We start from the raw sequence: 9,467 nt of genomic DNA, 5'->3' as shown, positions 1-9,467 counted from the left end.
AATTAAAACTTTTAAAGAAAGTCATTGAAGAACTGAAAGAAATTTGTTTGGTTTGGATATAATTTCATTGTGTGAAAGGTCATTCCCAAATAATAGTAACAATCATAAAAGAAATGTAAATATTCTGCTTTTCAAGAAATACCAAAGGACTTTATGTCAGGATGGCTTTGAATTTCTCCTTCACCTTTAAACATACCAACATTGTTAGCCCATTAAAAATATATAAACTTATTCAAAGAGGGAGGCTAACATTTCTAGAATAGAATAAAAACACACTGTATTATATGGAGGCCCAAGCCAAGAACATGAAGGACTCTGGAATCATTATTGAAGCAACTGGAAGTTTGACTTTATGTGTGTAGGGAAAGAAGAGACAGGTTTACTGCATGAAACCTGGGATTGAGATGGGCCTACTGAGCCTGTAAAACAAAGCCAAAAATCTCCCTGAATGCTGCTGTAGGGAAGGAAGTAAAGAAACCATCTTGGACAGGACCTAGGAAAAACCATCCTCTAATTCTGCCCTCAGGATTCCTGGGGCCAGGTGCAGATAAGCAAAACTATTACCAAAGAAGAAGAAATTGGTGGAGAAAGAAATAGTCACCACAAATGATCTCACAAACAAATATGTCAAAGCACTAGAGCGAAAATTTTATTAGGAAGCACATCACTCAAATTTAACAATCAAAACATAAATTCAATTCTGATCAAATGTAAACAATAAAATAATCTCAAAATAAGTTTGAAAGTATATGAGATCATTATTCATTAGAAAATTAAGAACAAAAAAGTAAAATAGTTAAAGACAGATAGATATGTATTAGGAGGATGGACCTAAAAAAGAACCAGTTAGAATTACTATACCTGAAAAAAGCAACAAAAATGTAATCATTAGAATTATCAAAATATCAAAGATATAGAATAAATTCTAAACTCAACAAAGCTGCAGAGAGAATCAGTGAATTGGAAAAATGTGACTAAAGACTTTATGGTTAAAGTGAGCACAAAAAGTTAATGAGCTTACCAGCTCAATAAGCTTTTAAGCTTTTTAACTTAAAAAGTTAAAGTTATGAAAGAGAAAGTAGGATGCAAAATACAGATATAAAAATCCAACACACATCAAATTGCAGGTAGTAATACTTGAAGATATAATAGCTAAGGATTTTCCATTACAGATGAGAGATATATTATCAGATGAGCTCTCTCATGTAGTCTAGCATGTGCCAGTGATGTATTTCTATTCCAGAGGCAAAAGTCATCTTTAGGATATTCTTTTTGTTGGTCTAATGAAATAAAAATTACAAAGGACACAATAATTCATTCATAGAAGACAGAGTAGCCAGTGAACCTATAAAAAATTATGTACAACATCACGAGGAAATGAAAATTAACATATAAAAGAGCCACTCTTTTACTCCCACTGATTGCACTGACACTTCAAAAAAGAAACTATACATCTGGTAGAGATCTAAGATCAAAAAAGAGTAAGAAGATTTACCATTGATAAGCATTTGTGCTTTCCCCTACCTCCCCGCTATCATAACTAAAACTGTAAAAATTGGCGTGTTCCTGAGAAAGAGTATTTATTGAGACATCAGCAAAGGATCAAGGACTAAATATGGTGGAACACCTGTGGTAAGGGGAAGGACGGAGGCTAGGAAGAAACAAACAAGTTATTGACAGAAACAGAGAAGGAAAAGAATGAAAATGTAATAGCTTAGAGAGCTTTTCTAGGAATACGTAGTGATCAGTATTATATTCCCAGATGATAAGGAAGATGAACATTGAGGAAATCTCATTGAATATGATAACTAGAAGATCTTTGGAAACCAGAAAAGAGTTTCACCGATTTGTTGGAAGTAGAAGTCAGATTCTAGAAATCTGAGTTAATTAACGAAGAAGTGAATGTAGTAGTAAGTTTCATTCACTTATGACATTTGACCAGGTTATAAGTTGCTTGGGAACAGATACTGTCTTATTCACTATGAATTCTTAGTTCCTAGCCATTTCCTGGCATATAGCAAATTCTCAGTAATATTTTATGAATTAATCAATTTAGAAAAATAAAAGAGGAGATTTTCTATACTTACTCTCCTTTTCCCTGCATCTCATTCTTCATCCTTCAGTAAGGCTTTTTGCCCAACCAACCCTCTGTACCAAGCTTTTGCTGTAGCATCCAATGACTTCCACGTCACTAATCCAATGTATTTGTCCATGTTTATCTCAACCTTTCAGCATCTTACCAACTTTTGAACACTCACTCCTTGACACAACCTCTTTTCTTGGTTTTCAAGGTAAACACTCTCTTAGTTTTCTTCCTTTGATCATTTTTCTGTTTCTTTCACATGTCCAACCGCCTCTTCTAATCTGTTAAATTTTAGTTCCTAAAGTCTATGGTGCAAAACTTTACACTAAGCTCCAGATATATCAACTCTTTATTTGATATCTCTTTTGGAATTATATAAAGGAACTTCAAAAACATAATTAAAATTTGAGCTTTACTTCAACACAAAGTGTTTTTCTTCCAGAGGTTCTTATCCCAACAAATAGCAGAGTCATCATCATGCAATTAAGACAAAAACTTGAATGCGTCCCTGTCAACTCTCTTGCTATAACCACCCATATAAATCCATTCTCAAGCCCTTTGGATTTTGCCTCCTAAATATCTCTCTATTACTTCCACTTCACTCCAACTTCATCAAATCCATCTAGGTTCAAGCTAATATCCTCTCTCAACCTAGAGTGTTGCATAGACTCTCCTAATTGTTCTGCGTTATCTATCTGCCACACACTCCAATCTATTCTTCCCATTGTAATCACAGTGAATTTTTTGTCAAAGTACAAATCTACTCATCTTATCTACATATAATATTTCAATGACTTCCTTCAACCTGATGTTAAAATTTTAACAAAAAAAAAAAAATGTAAAAGGTTTTAACTGAACTGATCCCTTCTTGCCTTTGTGATCTCTCTCTGTTTCAGCCTCATCTGCTCTCTGTCCGTTCTTTACATTCTCCACACTTGCCCACATTTGTCCATACGTTGAAGAGTTCTTTCTGATAGATCTCTTTTATCTTTTCTTCAGTCATTGAGGTCATGTCTTCCATCAGCTCTCATCTCAACTTTTATTTCCCATTTTATAGGTGCTCACAGTACACAAATCCTTGATTGAAGTGAGCACCATTACAGTATTGCATTGATTTGTGTAATTATTTAATTAATCTGGTTGCCCAATTACACTGTAAACTCCATGAGGGCAGAAGCAACATTTATTTGCTCACCACTGTATCCCCAGTACCTGGAACAAAGTGTCAATATATACTGAGTAAGCATTCATTAAATGAACATGATATTGCTAAATGAAATAAAAGTTGCTTAAAAAATCAGTAGGACATCTGAAGGATCAGTCAATATGTGAAAAATATACACAAGTTAGAAGACAGACAAAAAGATTACATGAGAAGGAGATGTTAAAGAAGGCTGAGACAGATAGGGAACACAGGAGGAAGGAATGGATGAACCACAGAAGAGATGCACAATGCCTGGCACACTGTATTAACACAATACCTCTTCGAAGATTGAATGAATGTTATCTTTGAAGACTAGAAATAATACACTTTTCTTTGGAGGTAAGATGAAAGAATAATTATAAGGACAATTTCTAGTTTGAAGTTTAACAAATTTCCTTAGTATGATTTTTGTCCTTAGAAGTAAAAAGTCCTTTGCTGTCTGGATTGCAGAGCTATCCTCTGCAAGTCAAAACCTCTGTCCTTGTAGCTACTTGCTTTGTAAATGACTAGCATCTTATCAAATGTTCCAAAAGGAACTCTGTAAACTAACCTTCTTGTTTCGGGCTCTTAGCAACATGCTCCACTTTCCTGAACTAAGCGTTTCATCTTATTTAGCTTATTCCAGCTTCTCTCCATTCTTATTCTCTTAACTTCTATTACATCAAACCAGTTGACGGTTCTGACTTCCAAACTTGATTATCAGGGACTCCTATTCTCCCATTTGTAGATCATCACTATCCCACTATGTCTTCCCATCACATTTCCATGTTCTTCTTCCTCTCAAGCATTAGCAAACCCAATAGCTGCTCTGTACCTTGATTATAGTACAATTTCTTTAGTATTATCCAAACTGGACATTATCTTAATCTAAAATGACTCTGGGGAAGGAAAGTTTTATCTCCTTCAAGTGCACACTCTCTTGGTTGGCCTTAAGGCAAATTAATAGAGCTAGGTCAGGATATACATACTTTCCTTCTTGATACTAAACGACCTGTAATAATAGCACACACCCTCTGGCTATTTCCCAGGCAGTGTTCCTTAGGGTTAAGTCACATTAAAAATTCAAATTCTCCCATATTAACATAAATTGAAAAAAGAAACATATAATGAAAGAAGTAGTTAGAAATCATCTTTTCCTTCATGTCAAAACTAGTTCCTGAAATTCTTTTCTTGGAATAATCTAGCATACAGGTCTCTGGAAATAAAATGCCTTGAGACAGAATTTTCTCACAAATTTTCATACTGATAGCCAGTCACCAAGGACGGTGAGGACAGTAGAAAGGTCTCACCCTATCAGTGATCCTTAACGTATAAACTTCAGCCTGAAATATCAATGAAATTCTTTAGTGCACACAGAGGCAGATATTCATATTATAAAGATTCCTGTCCTAATGGGATTTCCATAACTGCAGAATTGAGATTTTACCTCTGTTTATCAGATCACAATGAATTTTTGGCTTTCTGGTAATATGTGATTTTTTTTTATTTCCTCCCTAAATAATTAGTTTAAAATGTTAGCAATTTTAAAACTTCATTATGTATTGACTGAATGTACCTCCTGGTTTGCCCAGAACAGTATCAGTTTAAGATTCTTATTTTTGTATAATTATTAATGGTGCCTTCTACTCTCAGAAGGTTGCATGATAAATTGTGTGGTCACCTAATTATAAGGCTTTGATGACTAGCAGTAAATGTTCTAAAGCAACTTGCAGGAATAGTGCTCTACAAACCATATGTTTAAAAGTATAACATTTACCTATCTAAAGGCATGCAATGTGTTTGTCTACTCAAAGAACACTTTTAAAAGGAAAAAAAATCTCTCAGCAGAGGCCCTGGGTATGAATATTTCGAATCCATGATTAGATTCCTTTGAAAATGTCACATTAGTTATTACCACTGCACTGTGCAAATTGCATTCATCTCCCTAGTGGTCATGAAATGAGAGGAACAATAGTTTATCACCCACTTCACAAATAGATGTAGTACCCAGCTAACAATTTCCTAGGGAATCTTCTCACATACTTGGTGTGGAAAGGACTGACACATGTCAAACCTTGTCCCCTCTCTTGTGTTTGAGAAAAAAGTGTAGCAAACTAAATCTTTGGTTTTTCTGGGGACAAATAAATATTACATTGGTAGATTAATGAAAAGACATTTAACTTCCAGTTTGCAAGACAAAAATATATCTGTAGCAAATCCTACCACAATGGTATTTAAACAATATGTTAATGGCTTGAAACATCTGTAATACTGTAACTAGTTCTAACAACCTGCTGGTTTTAAGCACTGATGGGAAACAGCATGTAAGCTCCAGGGAAAACTGCTCTTTGACAAATTATCACCTCCCCCTCATACCAGTTCACTCGCTCCCCACTTCAGGATACCCATATTGTTCAGAAAGTATTGCTAGAAAGGAAATTCTAACTGTTCTCAGAGTTTGCCAACCCATCAAGGATCTAATTTGTACAAGCTAGCCTCTAAAAATAAGAAAAAATTCTAACACAAGGAAGAAGAGTAAAGTCTAGGATAATCCCAAGAATAAAAAAGTACCTGATCATCTTTTTGTAATTGAGTCATTACTGCACAATGTGTTATGACTTCAAAGCAAGTTCTTCTCTGATAGGAAATGAATTATACCTAAACGGATTGGCATAGGCAGAGAAATCATATTTAGAAGACCATAGAGAATTGTGAAAAGTATTAATAGTATATACTATATTTATTTATTTTATATAAAAGAAAAGAATGCTTTATTTAGAAAACTGAACATGATTTCTTAACTGAATGGTCAATGTAGAAACTAGAAGATGACATGAGTTTATACAGGTATAATCTAGACATTAGAGGAAAATAAAAGAAAAACTATAAAGACAAGATAGGTAATGAGACCATAAAGGAGTGATTTGAACACTTTAAATAACTTTGTGGTGCCAGTTGTACCCAAATTATTTTCCAGGGACTTTAAAGAATCTGTGAATACTACTGGGCATATACCCAGAGAAAACCATAATTCAAAAAGACACATGCACCCCAATGTTCATTGCAGCACTATTTACAATAGCCAAGTCATGGAAGCAACCTAAATGCCCATCGACAGACGAATGGATAAAGAAGATGTGGTACATATATACAATGGAATATTACTCAGCCATAAAAAGGGATGAAATTGGGTCATTTGTTGAGACGTGGATGGATCTAGAGACTGTCATACAGAGTGAAGTAAGTCAGAAAGAGAAAAACAAATATCGTATATTAACGCATGTATGTGGAACCTAGAAAAATGGTACAGATGAACCGGTTTGCAAGGCAGAAGTTGAGACACAGATGTAGAGAACAAACGTATAGACACCAAGGGGGGAAAACTGCGGTGGGGTGGGGATTGACATGTATACAATGATGTGTATAAAACTGATGACTGATTAAAAAAAAAAAAAGAATCTGTGAATAAACTGCTTATGGAATGGAGACATGCTAGAGGACTGGAAACATTCATATGTGCTCTGGTTTTTCAATGGCAGCAAAGGATCAGCTCTGGAAATTGCCAAAAATTGCTTGATTAAAGCTCCTGGCAAAATTCTACATTGAGCCATTTCACATGTACAAAATTAGAAAAACAAAAATATCAATGTCAAGGATGGCCTAGGGTCCTTTCTTTTATGAGTTCAAAGCAAACTTGAAGGTCCGCAAAATAAAATTAGGCTGCTGAGCAACTTTATGCTTTTATTTATATGGTCCCTCATCAGTCCACACAGGGTTCAAGATGTGTTTTGCTTCCCCTATTTGCCTTACCTTCTTGTGATATGGAGTTACTCTAGGGAATATGGTGGGAAAGAGGAGAAGAGATGCTATAATATGCCAAGCCTGGAACCATTCCATCTTGTATGTGTGGTTTCCAACTTTTCTATCCCACTGGGTACATCTCTCACAAAAGAAGTGGAAGACATTTTTACATCACTACATACAAAAAAGTCTCCTTGAGTGTCAATTTTCTCAGTGACAACTCACAGCCTGGCTGTTACCCAACCTATAAATCCCTGATTTGCTGTCTCCTCATTACCAAAGACCAGCTGTGCGCTTACCAGGAATCCCTTTGGGTCAAACTTTTTCCATCCTCGTTTTCGCACCAGAAGTTTTGAGGCATACATTGATGGATTCCTTGTTTGTCACATTCCTAAATCCCTGCTTCTCCATTGTGGACCATGCTCTGGAGAACTTGGAAACTTTATTTCCTGCAGCCTTCTGTCCCTAGAATTCCAAAAGAAGTCTTCTAATGTCCTTTTTTTCTTATGTTGCCCAGTTATACAGATCCTTCCTTGGTTGAGGTAAGTAAAGCCCAGATAGAGATTTTTAGGTTTTTTTTTTTTTTACACTTTTCACTCCCTCTTCTCCTTCTTTTGTCCATGAAGAAAGAAAACTTTCCCCCAAAGTGTCCTTCATTCAACAAACAGATACTATACTATACTAGAAATCAATCACAAAAAAGTGGAGATTAAACAACAGGCTACTGAACAACAAATAGGTCATCAAATCAAAATAGAAATTAAAAATACCTAGAGACAAATTAAAAACAGAAATATGACATACCAAAATCTATGGGTTGCAACAAAAGCAGTTCTAAGAGGGAAGTTTGTAACAATACAGGCCTACCTCAAGAAACAAGAAAAAGCCCAAATAAAAAAATCTGACTCTATACCTAAAGGAACTAGACAAAGGAGTAAAAAATGTAGCCCAAAATTAGTAGAAGAAAGAAAATAATAAAGATCAGAGTGGAAATAAACAGAGACTAAAGAAAGAAACAATAGAAAATATCAACAAAGCTAAGAGCTTGTTCTTTGAAAAGATAAACAAAATTGACAAAACTTTAGTTAGATTAACCAAGAAAAAAAGAAGAAACTCAAAATCGGAAATGGAAAAGGAGAAATTACAACTGATACCATAGAAACACAAAGGATTATAAGAATACTACAAAAATTATACATCAACAAATTGAATAACCTAGAAGAAATGGATACATTTCTAAGAACATACAATCTTCCAAGACTGAATCATGAAGAAACAGAAAATCTGTATAGACTGAATACTAGTAAAGAGATTGAACAGGGAGATGAAGATCAAAACAACAATAAAATATCACCGTACACCTGTCAGAATGACTATTATCAAAAAGACAACAAATAAGTGTTGACAAAGGTATGGAGAAAGGGAACCCTCATGCACTGTTGGTGAGATGTAAACTTGTGCAGCCACTATGGAAAACAGTATAGATTCCTCAAAAAAATTAAGAATTGAAGTATCATGTGACCCAGTTATTCCACTCTAGGATATTTGTCCAAAGAACAAGCAAACACTAATTCAGAAAGATGTATGCACACCAATGGTCATTGCAGCATTATTTACAATAGCCAAAAATATGGAAACAACCTAAGTGTCCATTGATGGATGAATCGATAAAGAAGATGTGGAACATATACAGAATGGAATGTTATTCAGTCATAAAAAAAATGAATGACATCCTGCCATTTGTAACAATGTGGATGGACTAGAAGATATTATACTAAGTGAAATAAGTCAGAGGAAGAAAGACAAATGTTGTACAATTTTATTTATATGTAGAATCTAAAAAAATGAACAAACAAAATAAAATAAAAATGAACTCATAGATACAGAGATCAGATTAGTGCTTACAGAAAGGAAGGGTGTTGGAAGGGTGGATGAAATAGGTAAAGGAGTTTCACTGTATGATGATGGATGGTGACTAGACTTGTGGTGGTGATAACTTTGTAGTGTATACCAATGTCAAATTATAATGCTGTACACCTGAAACTTGCATTAAAATGTTCCAGATGCTGTGCTTTGATCTTGTAGCTACATTAGATGTGCCCAAAATATGCCATGGCCACTACCAGTGCAGAGGAGTAAAGAACTCTGAGGTGAAGATATTACCTGGGAAGTCAATGCAGCAGTTTTAAGTGACTATGCCAAAAGTCAAAGCAATGATAGAAAATCTGTGAGCTTGATGATGGCATGAAAACTATTCCATGACTCTCCAGCATCTTTTAATGACAAAATTATGAGGAATAAGGGCATATATGAAAGAAGATGTAGAAGTGCTAAGTAAGAAGGGGCTCAGAGATAGACACAAGTTGTACAGAACTAAGAGAGAGAGCAAGGTATCCAATA

This window comes from Balaenoptera ricei, chromosome 12 (assembly GCF_028023285.1).
Source record: "Balaenoptera ricei isolate mBalRic1 chromosome 12, mBalRic1.hap2, whole genome shotgun sequence".
NCBI lineage: Eukaryota > Metazoa > Chordata > Mammalia > Artiodactyla > Balaenopteridae > Balaenoptera > Balaenoptera ricei.
This window is presented reverse-complemented; position numbering follows the sequence as displayed.